At 40.6% G+C, this 15,364-nt stretch overlaps 1 pseudogene; it reads left to right on the top strand.

The window, feature by feature from the left end:
- The first annotated feature begins 3,024 nt into the window (after positions 1-3,024).
- On the top strand, positions 3,025-3,698 carry LOC101712861 (eukaryotic initiation factor 4A-II pseudogene; annotated as a pseudogene).
- Positions 3,699-15,364: the final 11,666 nt, after the last annotated feature.

The following is a 15,364-nucleotide window of genomic DNA, read 5'->3' as shown; positions in this document are numbered from 1 at the left end:
TTCCACTCATGATGCCAAAACCAGACAAAAAGGGCCAGGGTGGCACCCACCTGTGATCCCAGCATTCGGGGGGAGAGGGGAGGGTTAAGGCAGGTGAAAAACAAGCTGGAAACCAGCCTGGGAAAATTAGTGAGATGCTGCCTCAAAAAAGAAAATAAAAATGGGGCGGGGGGATGTAGCTCAATGCAAAGGCCCTGAGTTTGATCTTCCATACTGAAAAAACAAAACAACAACAAGACAAAGGTAATATAACAAGAAGAGTATAAAGGAGAACAATCATATGATTATCTCAATATATGCACAGAAATATTTGACAAACTTCAGTCCTCCATCATTTAAAAGAAAAACAAAATAAAACCAAAAATTCTCAACAAATTAGGAAGATTAGCTAAACAACCTCAAGAGCCTGTGGGAAACATCACATGGGTAAAACATTATAAGCATTTCCTTTCAAATCAGGAATAAAGCAAGGGTACTTGCTATCACATTTCTATTCAATGCTGTACTGACTGGTTCACAAGGTAATAAGGGAGGAAAATGAAATTTATAAGAATTGAAAAGAAAGAAATGAAACTATTAGATTCAAAGACAGTAAGATTGGTTCAAAGGAGAGACAAAAGTTCAACAAAATGGCTAAAGGTGCCAAGATCTATGTATCCAAATTAATTGCATTTCCAGTCAACAGCAACTAACAACTGGAAAATGTCATCTAAAGTTTACAATGGAAGGGCTGGGGATTTAGCTTAGTGGTGCCAGCGCCTGCCTCACAAGCACAAAGTCCCGAGTTTGATACCTGATACCAAAAAAAAAAGTTTACAATGGAAATTTACAATGGAAATTTACAATGGAAATATGAGTTATCTAGAGAAACTAAGCAACATCAACCAAAAAATAGGAAATTTTATTTAGGAACTTGAAAGAACTAAAGCAAATAGCAGGATGCCAAGCTAATGGATGAAAGAAGTCAAGAAAGTGAAGATCACATGTCTCCAAATCAGTCCCAAAACTACATGCATGCAATGCTCTCAAAATCCCAACGTGACTTCACAGACTTTGAGAACACCTACCACACCTCAGAAAGCTGAGGGACCAGACAGGATGGGTAAAAAGCACAAGAGGAGGCACTGGAGCAGCAGTAGACACACAGACACACAAACTCACTCCTTGGGGGCTTGATATGCAAAGAGAAGACGCAACAAACCCAGGTAGAAGCACGTGTCAGTCAACAAATTATCCAAGGCCAGCTGGGAACTCACAGAGATGGACATAAAATGGAATCCTCATCTCATACAGTGAATAAACTTAATTCTAGAAGGACTAAGATGCAAAAATTTTGAAATGTAAAACTTTTATCTCCAGGTGTAGTGGCGCACCCCTGTTATCTCAGCACTTGGGAGGCTGAGGCAGGCAGATTGTCGCCAGTACAAGGCCAGCCTGGGCTGCATATTGAGTTCAGGGCCAGCCAGAATTACATAGCAAGAACTTGTCTCTGAAAAGCAAAACAAAACAAAACAAATTATATATTTATAGTGGAAGTAGAAACTAGTGTTATCAACTTGAAAAGAAATTTTAAAATTAGACAACTGAGCCAGGTGTAGTGGTGTATGTCTGTTATCCCAACACTTGGGAGGCTGAGGCAAGAGGACCACCAAATCTAAAGCCCAGCCTGGACAAATTAGTGACTTAGCCAGTCTCAGAATAAAGAAAAACTAAGAATGTCTGGGGGATATAGCTAAGTGCAAAGGCCCTGGGCTGAATCTCCACTCCAATCAATCGATATAAAATAAAATTAGAAAACAGGTTTCTGTATTTCATAAGTACTTAAACTTTTTTAAATGGGTCTTTCCTGGTCAAGGAGCAGAGCTACCCCCAGCACAAAGGAGGTGAACCTTCTGGGCTGCTGTACCTCTGCCCTCAGCAGCAAGGAGGTGAGCTGCCCAAGCACCAGTAGCACACATCCCCCACCCCCACCCACTCCACCCGTTGAAATGAGAAGACATGTAAACAAGTCTCAAAACTAGACTTCGAGATCACTTAAAGCAACCCCAAAGGAAAACAAGATGGAACAATCTGATACTCAACCACCTGGACTCCCTGAACTGGAAATGAAAAAGGATCTGGAAAAAAATGAAATCAGAAATAGTTTCTCAAATAAGAGTGGAAATTGTGACCATAGTGCAAGACATGATTAATAAATCTAGAGAGGACACAGATTGAAAAATAGAGGAGCTGAGGAACATGATGGAATCCCAACATAGGAAACAAATGGAATACATAAAACAAAAGCAAATGGATTTCCAGGAGATTAAAAACTCCATTAAAAGTTTATGCACCAGAATCAGCCAATGTGAGGAGAGAATTTCAGATATAGAAGATAACATTGCAATTAGTGACCAGGAAAAGAAAAATTTCTTTAAAATAGTGAGCAACCATGAGAAATCAATCCAGCAGCTGCTAGACAATGCAAAGAAGAATAACATCAGACTGATCAGAGTCAATGAAGAAACTGGAGAGAGTGCACATGACGTAAAAAAACTGTTCACAGGGCCAGGGATTTAGCTCAGAGGTTATGCCGCCTGCCTCCCAAGAGCAAGGACCCGAGTTCGATACCTGGTACAAAAAAAAAAAAACAACAAAAAAAAACCTGTTCATAGAAGTGATGACAGATAAATTCCCAAGCAGGGGAAAAGAATTTGACATACAGATAAGTGAAGCATATAGGACTCCAACTAGGCATGATCAAAAAGAATCTACACATACGCATATAATAGTTAGGATTCCAGAAACCCAACAGAAGGACAAAGTTCTACAAGCAGAGAAAAGAAACAAATCACATACAAAGGAAAGCCCATCAGAATCACAGCAGAATTCTCAATGAAAACACTCAAGGCAAGAAGAGCTTGGAGTGATGTATTTCAAGCCCTAAAGGAAAACAGCCTCCAACCCAGATTGATGTATCCTGCAAAATTATCTTTCAAAATTGATGGAGAATTTTCAGTCGGGTGCTGAGTGGTTCTTGGGATCATGTCTGGTGGTTCTGCAGATTATCACAGAGAACATGGAGGCCCAGAGGGAATGGACCCTGATGGTGTCATTAAGAGCAACTGGAATGAGATTGTTGATAACTTTGATGATAGGAATTTAAAGGAGTCTCTTCTTCAGGGCATCTATGCTTATGGTTTTGAGAAGCCTTCTGCTATTCAGCAAAGAGCTATTATTCCTTGTATTAAAAGATATGATGTGATTGGTGGAGCTCAGTCAGGTACTGGCAAGACAGCCATATTTGCTATTTCCATCCTGCAACAGTTGGAGATTGTGTTCAAGGAGACCCAAGCACTAGTATTGGCCCCCACCAGAGAACTGGCTCAACAGATCCAAAAGGTTTAAGTCTGGCACTTGGAGACTCTATGGGAGCAACTTTTCATGCCTGCATTGGTGGAACAAATGTTCAAAATGAAATGCAAAAACTGCAGGCTGAAGCACCACATATTGTTGTTGGTACACCAGGGAGAGTGTTTGATATGTTAAACAGAAGATACCTTTCTCCAAAATGGTTCAAAATGTTTGTTTTGAATGAAGCAGATGAAATACTGAGCTGAGGGTTTAAGGATCAAATCTATGAGATTTTCTAAAAACTAAATACAATACATGCTCATAATGGATCAGAAATACCGATTTTGATAGCAAAGCAACATTAGTCGCAAGCTCTTGTGAGGAAAGTCATTGGCTTTATCCTCTAGAGTTAGACTGTTGGGGTGGGTGTAAAAGATGGGGTCTGTAAAATCTTTCTTTCTTGGAAATTTATTTCCTAGTTCTGTAGAAATGGTTGTATTAGATGTTCTCTATCATTTAATAATATACTTGTGGGCTAAAAGATATAAGTGCTGTATAAAGTCAGCCAATTATGTTAAACTAGCATATCGCCTTTATTGTGTTTCTCTTTAGCCTTATAGAAAGGCCTTTAAAATTGATTTTTTAAGAAAGCATTTGAATGCATTTTGTTTGGTATTGTATTTATTCAATAAAGTATTTAATTAGTGCTAAGTGTGAACTGGACCCTGTTGCTAAACCCCAGCAAGCAATCATATCCTAGGTAGGGTTAAACCCCCAGTAAAATTGCTATATTGCACATGTCTTAATGAAGTTTGAATGTTAAATAAATTGTATATTCACTTTTAAAAAATTGATGTAGAAATAAGATACTTTCATAACAAAGAGCACCGTAAGAACTTCATGAATACCAAACCAGCACTCTAAAAAATTTTAGACAATATCCTAGGAAAAGACAATGAAGATCACAAGCCCAGGAATCCCAAAAGAATGAATTCATCAGGCACAACAAGAAATTAAATGTAAAGGGGGAGAATCCCACAAAAAGAAAAAGTCATGACAATGATAACTCAATATGTATCACTTATAACCATCAATGTTAATGGTCTCAATTCACCAATCAAAAGAAATAGACTGGCAGAATGGGTCAAGAAGTAAGATCCAACAATATGCTGCATACAAGAAACATACTTCATTCAAAAAGAAACTCATAGACTGAAAGTTAAAGGGTGGAAAACAATACTCCATGTGACAGGAACCCCAAAAAAAGCAGGAGCAGCTATCCTCATGGCAGATCAAGTGGATTTCAAACCAACACTGATTAAGAGAGACAAAGAAGGACACTACATCCTTGTAAAGGGAATATTCCAAGAGGAAGAGATGACAATCATAAATACATATGCACTAAACACTAGTATGCCCAACTGTAGAAAACAAATACTAATGGATATGAAAAATCAAATAAGCACTCATACAATAGTAGTGGGAGACCTCAATACCCCACTATCACAAATAGATCAACTAGACAAAAAATAAGCAACATGATGCTAGAACTCAATCGAACTCTTGAACAAATGAACTTAACAGATGTTTACAGAGTCCTCCACCCCACAAAATCAGAATACACATTCTTTTCAGCTGCACATGGACCGTTCTGCAAAATAGACCACATACTTGCTCATACAACATGTTTAAGTAAGTGCAATGAATCGAAATTATCCCCTGTGTATTACCAGACCATAGTGCAATAAAATTGGAGATCTATAGCAAAAGAAACTGCAAGAATTTCATGAACAAATGGAAATTGAACAAAACACTTCTGAATAATCAATGGGTCACAGGGGAAATTAAAGAAGAAATTAGACAGTTCCTACAATTAAATGACAATGACAGTACAACATATCAGAATCTATGAGACACAATGAAATCAGTCTTATGAGGGAAATTCATAGCAGTGAATACTTATACTAGGAAAACAGAGCGAGCCCAATTAAACAACCTGATGCTGAACCTCAAGCTTCTAGACAAAGAAGAGCAGGACAAACCCAAAGCTCATACAAGGGAGGAAATTATAAAGATCAGAGCAGAAATCAATGCAATGGAGACTAAAAGAATGATACAACAAATCAATGAAGCAATAAGTTGGTTCTTCGAAAGAATAAAGAAAATTGACAAACCCTTACCCAACCTTATCAGAAAAAGGAAAGAGGCAGGCAGCAGCACCACTGAGCTAAATCCCCGGTCCCTGAAAAAGGAAAGAAAAGGCCCAAATCCATGAAATTAGGAAAGAAACAGATGAAATTACAAAGGACCCAGCAGAAATCCAGAGCATCATCACTTACTTCAAGAACCTATACACCAATAAGATGGAAAACACAGAAGAAATGGACAGATTCCTAGATAACTGTGAATTACCAAAGTTGAACGAAGAAGACCTAAAATATCTAAACTACCCAAATATCAATCAATGAAATTGAAAATGATATTAAAAATTTACCAACTAAGAAAAGCCCAAGTCCTGATGGCTTCACTGCCAAAGTCTATAAGACATTTATTTTATTTTATTGGTACCGGGGATCAAACTTGGGACCTTGCGCTTGCGAGGCAGGTGCCGGAACCACTGAGCTAAATCCCCGGCCTCTATAAGACTTTTAGAGAGGAACTACGCTACTGTTTAAACTCTTCAATGAAACTGAAAGGGAAACAATACTCCCAAATTCATTCCTGGAAGCAAGCATCACCTTGATCCCCAAAGCAGAGAAAGACCCAACCGAAAAAGAGAACTATAGGCCAATCTCACTAATGAACATAGATGCAAAAATCCTACATAAGATACAAAAGATCATCAAGAAGGTCATACACCCTGACCAAGTGGGATGAATCCCAGGGATGCAGGGATGGTTCAACACATGCAAAGCAATAAATGTAATATACTATATCAATAGAGCCAAGGACAAAAACCATAGGATCATCTCAATAGATGCAAAAAAAGCATTTGACAAAATCCAACACACATTTATGATAAAAACACTACAAAAAATTGGAATAGATGGTCTCTACCTCAATCTGATAAAAGCCATCTATGAAAAACCAACAGCCAATATCATACTAAATGGTCAAAAACTGAAATCCTTCACACGAAAATCAGGAACAAGACAAGGATGTCCACTATCACCACTCCTGTTCAATACAATTTTGGAAACATTAGCCACAGCAATTAGGCAAGAGAAAGAAATAAAAGGAATAAACATAGGAAATGAAGAAGTCAAATTGGCATTATTTGCAGATGACATGATACTCTATACATAAGACCCCAAGAACTCCACCAAAAGTCTTCTAGACTTAATAACCAAAATCAGTAAAGTAGCTGGATACAAGGTCAACAAACAAATATCAATAGCTTTCCTCTACATGTACAATAGACTTGCTGAGAGAGAAATAGGGCAAACAATTTCTTTCACAATAGCATCCAAAAAACTGAAATACCTAGGAATCACCCTAACAAAAGAAATCAAAGACCTCTTCTTTGAAAACTACAGCACTCTGTGGGGTTGGGGGATTTATCTCAGTGGTTCTGGTGCCTGCCATACAAGCACAAGGTCCTGAGTTTGATCCTCGGTACCCCCCCAAAAACCTCAAACAAACAAAAAAAGAAAACTGCAGCACTCTGAAAAGAGAGATTGGAGAAAATATCAGAAAATGGGAAGACATCCTTTGCTCCTGGGTAGGAAGAGTCAACATAGTGAAAATGGCCATACTTCCAAAACTGCTCTATAGAGTCAATGCAATCCTATTGAAATTCTAGCACCATACTTCACAGATCTTGAGAAAAAAATCCAAAAATTCGTTTGTAATAAGCAAACACCTAGAATAGCAAAAGCAATTCTAGGCACTAGAGATATGGCCAGGGGTATCACAACCCTCAACTTGAAAATATACTACAAAGCTACTGTGATAAAAACAGCACGGTACTGGCAAAGAAACAGATCAGAGGACCAGTGGAACAGATTAGAAGATGCAGAAACAACACCAGACATATTCAGCCACCTCATCTTCGACAAAGGAGCCAGTGAGGAAAGATAGCCTCTTTAATAAGTGGTGCTGGAAAAATTAGGTTTCGATTTGCCAAAGATTAAAACTAAACCTATATCTCTCACCATGCACTAAACTAAAATCAAAATGGATTAAAGATCTAAATATTAAAACAGAAACACTGAACAGGCTGGAACAGAGGTTAGGTATAACTCTTGAAGACACTGGCGTAGGAAAAGATTTTATGAACAAAACATCAGTTGCCTGTGAACTAGCACAAACAATCAACAAGTGGGATCTTTTCTTACTAAAAAGCTTCTGCACAGCAAGAGAAACCACCAACAGTGTGAAGAGACAACCCACAATGTAGGGAAAAAAATTCAGCTGCTGTTCCTCAGGCAAAGGTCTACTATCTTGAATCTATAAAGAACTTTAAAAAATCAGACCTCCCAAATTTGAAGACCTAATCCAAAAGTGGGCATCTGAAATGAACAGACATTTCTCACACAAAGAAGTAGAAATAGCAAATAAATACATGAAAAAATGTTCAACATCACTGGTCATTTGAGAGATGCAAATGAAAACAACACTGAGATTCCACCTCACCGCAGAAAGAATGGCTGCTATCATGAAATCAACCAATAACAAATGCTGGTGGGGCTGTGGGGAAAGAGGAACCCTGCTCCACTGCTGGTGGGAGTGTAGACTGGTGCAAGCACTGTGGAAATCAGTATGGAGATACCTCAAAGGACTAGGACTGGAAGTCCCATTTGATCCAGTTATTCCCCTGCTGGGGATCTTCCCCAGAGAATTAAAAGAATTATACCACAGTGATATATGTGCACCCATGTTCATAGCAGCTCAGTTTGTGATAGCTAAAACTTGGAAACAGCCCAATTGCCTATTAACTGGAGACTGGATTAAGAAATTGTGGGTTTTTTATAAAATGGAGTACCACTCAACCATAAAAAATGAGAAATTAGAGACATTTATAGCTAAATGGATGCACATTGAGGTGATACTCTTAAGTGAAATAAATAGGACACACATGTATAAATACCGAATAGTTTCTCCAGTGTGAAAAACTGAAAGTGTAAATAAGGACTAAAAGGTAAAATAAATAATGTGAAATAGGAAGAAAAGGGGCAAAGGGGAAGGGGAAATGGGAGGGGTAGGGGAAAGGAAAGAAGGGAATGGAATTAATATGAGAAAATGGAAAAATGGAAACAAAATCTTTGTAAATAGGGAGGGATGGAGGGGTTGAAGGGAGGGCTGGGCAAGGGTGAAAAATAAGAACCAAGAGAGACTATGTAAAGGTGCAAATTTCCAATGATGAATGTCATTATATTGTACACCTAAAATGTACCAATAAAATTAATTAAAAATCAATAAATAAGTAAATTTCAAACAATGTGTGCTAGTCCTTTTATTCGTTTTTTTTGTACTGGGTACTGAATGGGGCACACTATATGCCCCGAAAACCGGTACCCCAACCCTTACTCTAAGACGGGGGCTCACTAAACTGCTAAACTGTCCCGGTTGGGCTTTGATTTTGGCAATGCTCCTGCCTTAGCTTCCCAAGAGTGTTGGGATTAAAGGCCTGTGCCACCAGGCCTGCCTACTATCCCCTTCTTTGGAAATACAGAAAACAATGGTTTATGCACCTGAACTACAAAAGCTTCCTGAGAATGACACACAACAAAGTCAAGGTAGTGGTGGCCCCTGGAAGGGAAGGGAAGAGCAGCAAAGGAGGAGAGCAGGAAGATGTGTTTTAGCAGGATCTGGTATATTTTATTCCTTTAAAAACTAAAAAAGTCACCACACAGAAATAATAACCATTTGAGAAGGTAAAATAAAATACTGAATAAATCTTTTAAAATCAGATATACAAATCAAGTAATAATAGTAATATATTTTTGTTGTTGTTGTTTTGTTTTGTTTTGTTTTGTTGGTACCGGGGATTGAACTTGGGTCCATGCGCTTGCGCAGCAGGCGGCAAAACCACTGAGCCAAATCCCCGGCCCATTAGTAATATATATATATCGATATATATATACATATATATATATATTTTTTTTTTGGTACCGGGGATCAAACTCAGCACCTTGCGCTTGCAAAGCAGGCACCACCATAACCACTGAGCTAAATCCTCAGCCCAGTAATATATTTTTAATGCAGGCTATGTCTAGAAATGTGAAATAGAAATAGAAAATTCCGAAATCTTTTGGTAGTGTTTAAAGTGTGTCATTGTTAACCATTTCTTTTTTTTTTTTTTAATTTTTTTTTTGTGTGTTAACCATTTCAAGAAGGAATTCGGGGATGTGTGTGATTTCGTTTTTCTTTTATCTTGTCTCGATTTTTTGCTTTTAGTTTTTGCACCCCTGGAATTGAACCTGGGGCCTTTGCACTGAGCTACATCCTCGGGCCTCTTCTTTATTTTTTATTTTGAGACAGGGTCTCATTGAAAGAATAAGTTCCTCAAAGAAGGCTTCAACTTGTGATCCTCCTGCCTCAGCCTCTCAGAGGGCTGAGGTTACAGGCATGTGCTACCACAACCAGCTTTATCTCCATTCTATAACTCACTACAATAGTTGTATGTTACTATCCTTTCTTGTTCCCAGTGCTAGGGATAGAACCCAGAGCCTCCTGCATGTTAGGCAAGCTCTCTGTCCCTGGGTTACATTCCCAGTCTCATGTGTTACTTTACCATAAAAAAAAGAATATGGAAAATGTGCAGACATAATCCTTGACAACTTCTGAAACCATTCCAAACCTACACGTGGAATTGGTTATTTAAAACCAGCTTCTAAGTCTGATTTAGTGGTTGCCAAAGGAGCATTCTCCATAGGACTAGGTGGCACAAATAACTGAGTCTTCTCAGCCATCTTAGCCAGCAGGGCAGCACCTGCAGCCGCCTCGGCACAGTGGCCCTGGCTCCTCCTGTACTCATGGCAGACTGACAGGGTCTGGTCTGCACAGCCACAGGAAAGTCTTCTCTGATTACACTCAGACTCAGTAACATATGCACCTTTGTATGCAAGAATCAACCCAATGAAAAGTCTTGCAGAGTTGAGGAGTTGAGATGATTCTGGAAGTTAATGAAGTAGAGATTCTTTTATTCCTGAGTCATTGAGTCATTGTTTTGGTTCCAAACAGGAGAAGTCAATAGTCGCCTGGTGACGGGGGAAATATTTGTGGTCTTGCATGAGGACCCTAACAATGAGCCAGCAGAGCCATCCACATAACAGAAGCGCATACTCCTTTGATGTCCGTCAAGTTTTCATGTTTCCTTTTCTTTTTATCTGGATTCTCCCTGTTGATACTGTCCTGTTCTTATTGTCTCCCTAGGCCAAAAGGACTGAGTTCAGTGAACTAACCTGGCAGGGCAACTAGCACAACCCTCAGGAGCCTGCAGGTATTTGGTTCGCTCTTCTCAGGGGTCTGCTACAGATGGCATCATACTGTGATGACCATAGTGCCCAGAAAGCCTGACCTGATCTACCTCCTCATGCTATAGCTGGAAGACTCTGGTGCCCATTGCCCAGGCATAGAATTGCCAGATTTAGCCGATAAAAATACTCGGTGGCACTTCTTGAGTTGGGGGGTATAAGCGTGACCCTAACATTGCATGGGGCATACTTATGAAATTCAAACCTAACCAGGAATCCAGTATTTTATCTGGCAACCCTACCCAGAAATCCTTAAGGTCTCCAAAACATTCCACAGAGCTGGGGTGTGGGAGTGTACACACCTTCATCCCAGGACTCTGGGAAGCTGAGGCAGGAAGATCGCAAACTCAATTCCAACACAAACAGCTTAGCAATTTAGCAAGACTCTGTCTCAGAATGAAAAATAAAATATAACCAATGTTTTTTAAAGTAGCTCAGTATAGTGGCCTTGCATTCCAGTATTGCTTGCATGCAACTGGCAGAGTGACCGTGCAAGAGGAGAGTTGAGGACTTTGTTGAATGAAACTCTACCATGTCCATTTGGATAGAAAACAGACAACAACTGCAAATTTAAATCCACCTCATCATCATAGAGGCGTTTCCCTCAGTGCATGAACTTCACAAGTGAATTACTGTCATCTCTCTTCAGGCAGAAAGAAAAAGCTTGCATGCCATATTGTGGAGAGCTGCGTGTGCCGCGCCTTAAAGATGGCGCTGGTTTCCGCCTTCCGCCATCCCGACGGCGAGAGCTCTTTATGATAAACAACTCCTTATTTGGCTGTGATGTGTCTGATGCTCTGCCCCCTCTTACGTGTACCTATCCGCATTCACCACATGACTATCCGTGATTGGTTGGTTCAGGGGTACTTATTCTAGGGACGGGTGCTCCCCAGGGGTAGAAGAAAAAGAATGTTAAGTTTTCCTGAATAAACTGCTAGAAGAAGAGCGTTGGTGTTGCGTCGTCATTGCTGGTCAAAGGCGAACGCGACACCATATGGCCGTCTTCTGAGTCACCCAGACTCTGCTGTCGCCGCAGTGGCAGCCAGCATCTCTCAGCATCTCTGGGCTGTTTTCGCCACGCAGCAGAAATAGAACAGATCTGAGGGAATACAGAGGGGTGGAAGGCCAGGAACTGGGAGAGAAGGTATTTTCCAAAACCTTTCTAACCCTTCCTCAACTCCCTCCCTCTCCCCACCACCCACCCTGGTCCCTAAGTCTCCAAGCCTAGGGAGTGCTCTTAGGAAGTTGTACTCAGAGTTGGACACAAACTTGCAAAACTTTAGGACAAAATCCTCCTAGCTGAAATCAGTCCATGGAAGAAAAAAGGGACTGATGCTTGTTGTATAGTCAGTGCTGCATGTGAAGTGTGACGGGTGAGGGGCACCTATTAGGGGACCTGTGAGTGGGAGGTGTGGGGAGGCTCCCTAGTAACAGCACCTAACTACCACGTGGAGAATACTCGTGTCCTCTCCCAGCCTCCCACACCATGTCTGCACCTTCATTAAACTGCATCAGTCTCCTCACTGTACCCCTAGACACCAACCCAATTTGAGGCACACAGAAGACACTCAAAGCTTTTTCTATGTGTGGCACTGGGGATTGAGCCCAGGGCCTCATGCATGCTAAGTGGGCACTCTACAATGGAGCTACATCCCCAGCCAGTTCTATTTTTGATTTTGAGAAGGTCTTGCTAAGTTGTCCAGGCTGACCTTGAACCTTCAACCCTCCTGCCTGAGCCTCCTGGGTAGCTAGGAATAGAGGCAGAAGCCACCACACCTGGTACCAAAGCCACTTTTTAATGAGTAAAGAAAGAAAACTTCAGCCACTTATTTAATAAATATTTTTAAATTGGTTTATCGTTTTAAAAAGTGATTTATGGGTACAAACCAACAATGAAGGAATATAGATGCACCTCTTTCTAAAATGTTTTTTCTTAGCATTAATTGTACAATAAAGTCTAACCTTAAATTAAAAAGCAGTACAAGATAGTATGCAGCAATTCATGTATACTTTGGCTCAAGTGTTTACCTTAAGTCTGACAACTGCAAAATATTTGCTCCTGACTCGCAGTTCCCATCACTCACTGAAACTGCTGCAATACAGACATAATCGTGGGTCACAGAGAAAGGCACACAGCAGTGTGTTTTGTCCTCTCTGGTGTCACAGCCAAAGGACAGTCCCATCCAGTGAGTGGATTCCTCACAAATGGTTATGCAGAAAAGTTTCCGCCACAAACCATGGCCTCCTCCTGCTCATTTTCCAGCAGAACATTAGGACTGAAGATCCAACAATTAGAACTTAAATCTCTTCTCTGTTAATAACAAATCCTCTCCATCCTTGTCCAGCTAGAAACAATCTGCCTGCTCAGTTCTATTTCCGCTCTGCTCCTGTGTAATTTTGGTTATGTTCCCATTTCTGTGAGTTTATAGACCTTGAATGGAGATGCTTAGACAACAGTACCAGGCATGGAAAGGTGCTGTTGGAGAATCTTCACCCACCGTTCGAAATCTAGCTTAAAAGTCTGTTCTGGATGTCTCTAGAGGGTAAATAATTTTATAATGCTATACAAATAGCCCTCAGGAGTTCTGATATTTCACCTATAGGGTTGTTTCTGTAGATTTGAGTTGTTAGTGTAAGAATTGGGTTTTGCAGAAATACTGCATTGTTTTCTAAAAGAAACTTAACTAAAAATCTCTCTTTCCTATGACTTTCTATGGCTTTTAGAATTCAGAGTTAACTAATATTTTCCTTTCTGTGTCTTGGTTATTCCATTTAGTATAATGTGCTCTATATTCTAAAAATCCAATACATAAAAACAAGATAAAGCAGAGAAAAATAGGAAGACTCAGATCAAAGGTAAAAAGTTGAAGTTACTTAGAATGAATAGATCTAGAGACCTAATGTACAACACGAGGGCTGTAGTTAAGTGCCTTGTACAATGGTAATTTGTCAAGTGAGTGGATTTTAGGTGCGCTCACGAAATGTACATACGTGCACACACACAGCAACTAGATGAGATGATGGGTGTGCTCATTTGCTTTTTGTAGTATCTGTTATCAAGATGAGTGTATCAAAACCTGATGTTGTACACCTTATGGATACACAAAAACAGACAGACATTTCTGAGCCCCAGATGATGTCTGAAAAATTTCACATAGTATTTCATACCGAACAACTCTGAACCAGGAAGGACTACATTTAAAAGTCCTTCAAGGTTCACTGTAAAAAATCCCTGGCCTGCATACAGGCCTGAGAGTTTGTATTCTGACTTCCTATCTACGTGACCTTCAGCACTTCTTTTCTTCTCAAAGTTTCTGTTTCTCCCTTCCTTCTTTCCTTTCTTCCTTCCTCCTTCCTTTTTTTAAGGCAGTCTTGTTATGTCACTTAGGTTGGCCTAGAACTTGCAATCCTCCTGCCTCAGCCTCCTGAATAGATGTCCTTATCTTTATGATGGGAATAATAATAAACATTTAAAGGTTGTGCAGATTGAAGGTGATAGTGCATATGAAAAAGCTAGCACTTACTATGAAAAGCAGGAAACACTGGCTGTTATTGCTAGTTTTATGAGTACTAACCCTGACTACACTGAACTACAAATTGGAGTGATGGCTCTTTTCAAAGAATACAGTCCCAACCCTTTCTGGAGAACATTAAGGCCAGTGTCTGCAGCCTCGCCTGGCCGGCCGGGACCCCACCTCCTGCTCTCTTGGTCCTCAGGAAGCCTCCCTGGCCATCTGCCGTCCGGGTCTCACAGGGCAGCACACTGTTCTGCCCGGTCACTGTCGCTGGATGGGACTCTGAGGTAGTGCACTGCACCTGCAGCTTCAGGTCGGTGCTGGCAGATGAATGCATTTGTATACATGGTGTCTAGCACTGTACAACATATTAGCCAGGAAGAAGTTGACAGAATAACAGTTTTTTAGAAATGTTAATAAAATATTAAGAAGCAGATGTTTACAAGCGTTGCTAGACCTGTGCTGAATAAGCTTATCTTTAAGAAGTATCATTAGTGTAACTGTTGGGCAGATTCCCCAGAATTCTCCTCCTGCTTCCTCTTTGGCTCCCTCTCTCTGTTTTAAATCCTGAAGGACAGAACAGGACCTAACATCTCAGCCCCCAGGGTCCACCTTACAGCCTCCTCCAGCCCTCACTTAACCTTCTGGGTTAAGAGGAAACATAAATCAGGAGAGAGTTGGTCTCCTGCGCTCAAATGGTTCCCTGAAACAATCTTCCGGGGACCTCGATGGCAAGCAAACCTGGAGCACAAAGCCCCGGATGTCCAGTTGGCCAGCACGCTGGAGAAAGAAGACACCAGTCAGGAGGCTGGGCTGCAGCATCTGCCACTGCGAGGACAGGAAGTCCGTTAAGGACCTTGTGCCCCAGTTTTCTCAGCTATGAAATCCAAGCAATATCCTCTCCCTTGTTCCACTTCACAGGCAGGAAAGTGGCATTGAGATGCCCGTGTGAAAGGACTCTGCCACACCACGTAGGATCCGAACACGCGTCGCTGTGATACATAAGGAGCAAATCCAACTGCTTTAGTAACACAGGGA

This window comes from Heterocephalus glaber, unplaced genomic scaffold (genome assembly GCF_053883595.1).
Source record: "Heterocephalus glaber isolate CG9 unplaced genomic scaffold, H.glaber_assembly_v1.0 deba00001118, whole genome shotgun sequence".
Lineage (NCBI taxonomy): Eukaryota > Metazoa > Chordata > Mammalia > Rodentia > Bathyergidae > Heterocephalus > Heterocephalus glaber.
The sequence above is the reverse complement of the archived record's forward strand: the minus strand, read 5'-3'. Positions and strand labels throughout refer to the sequence as shown.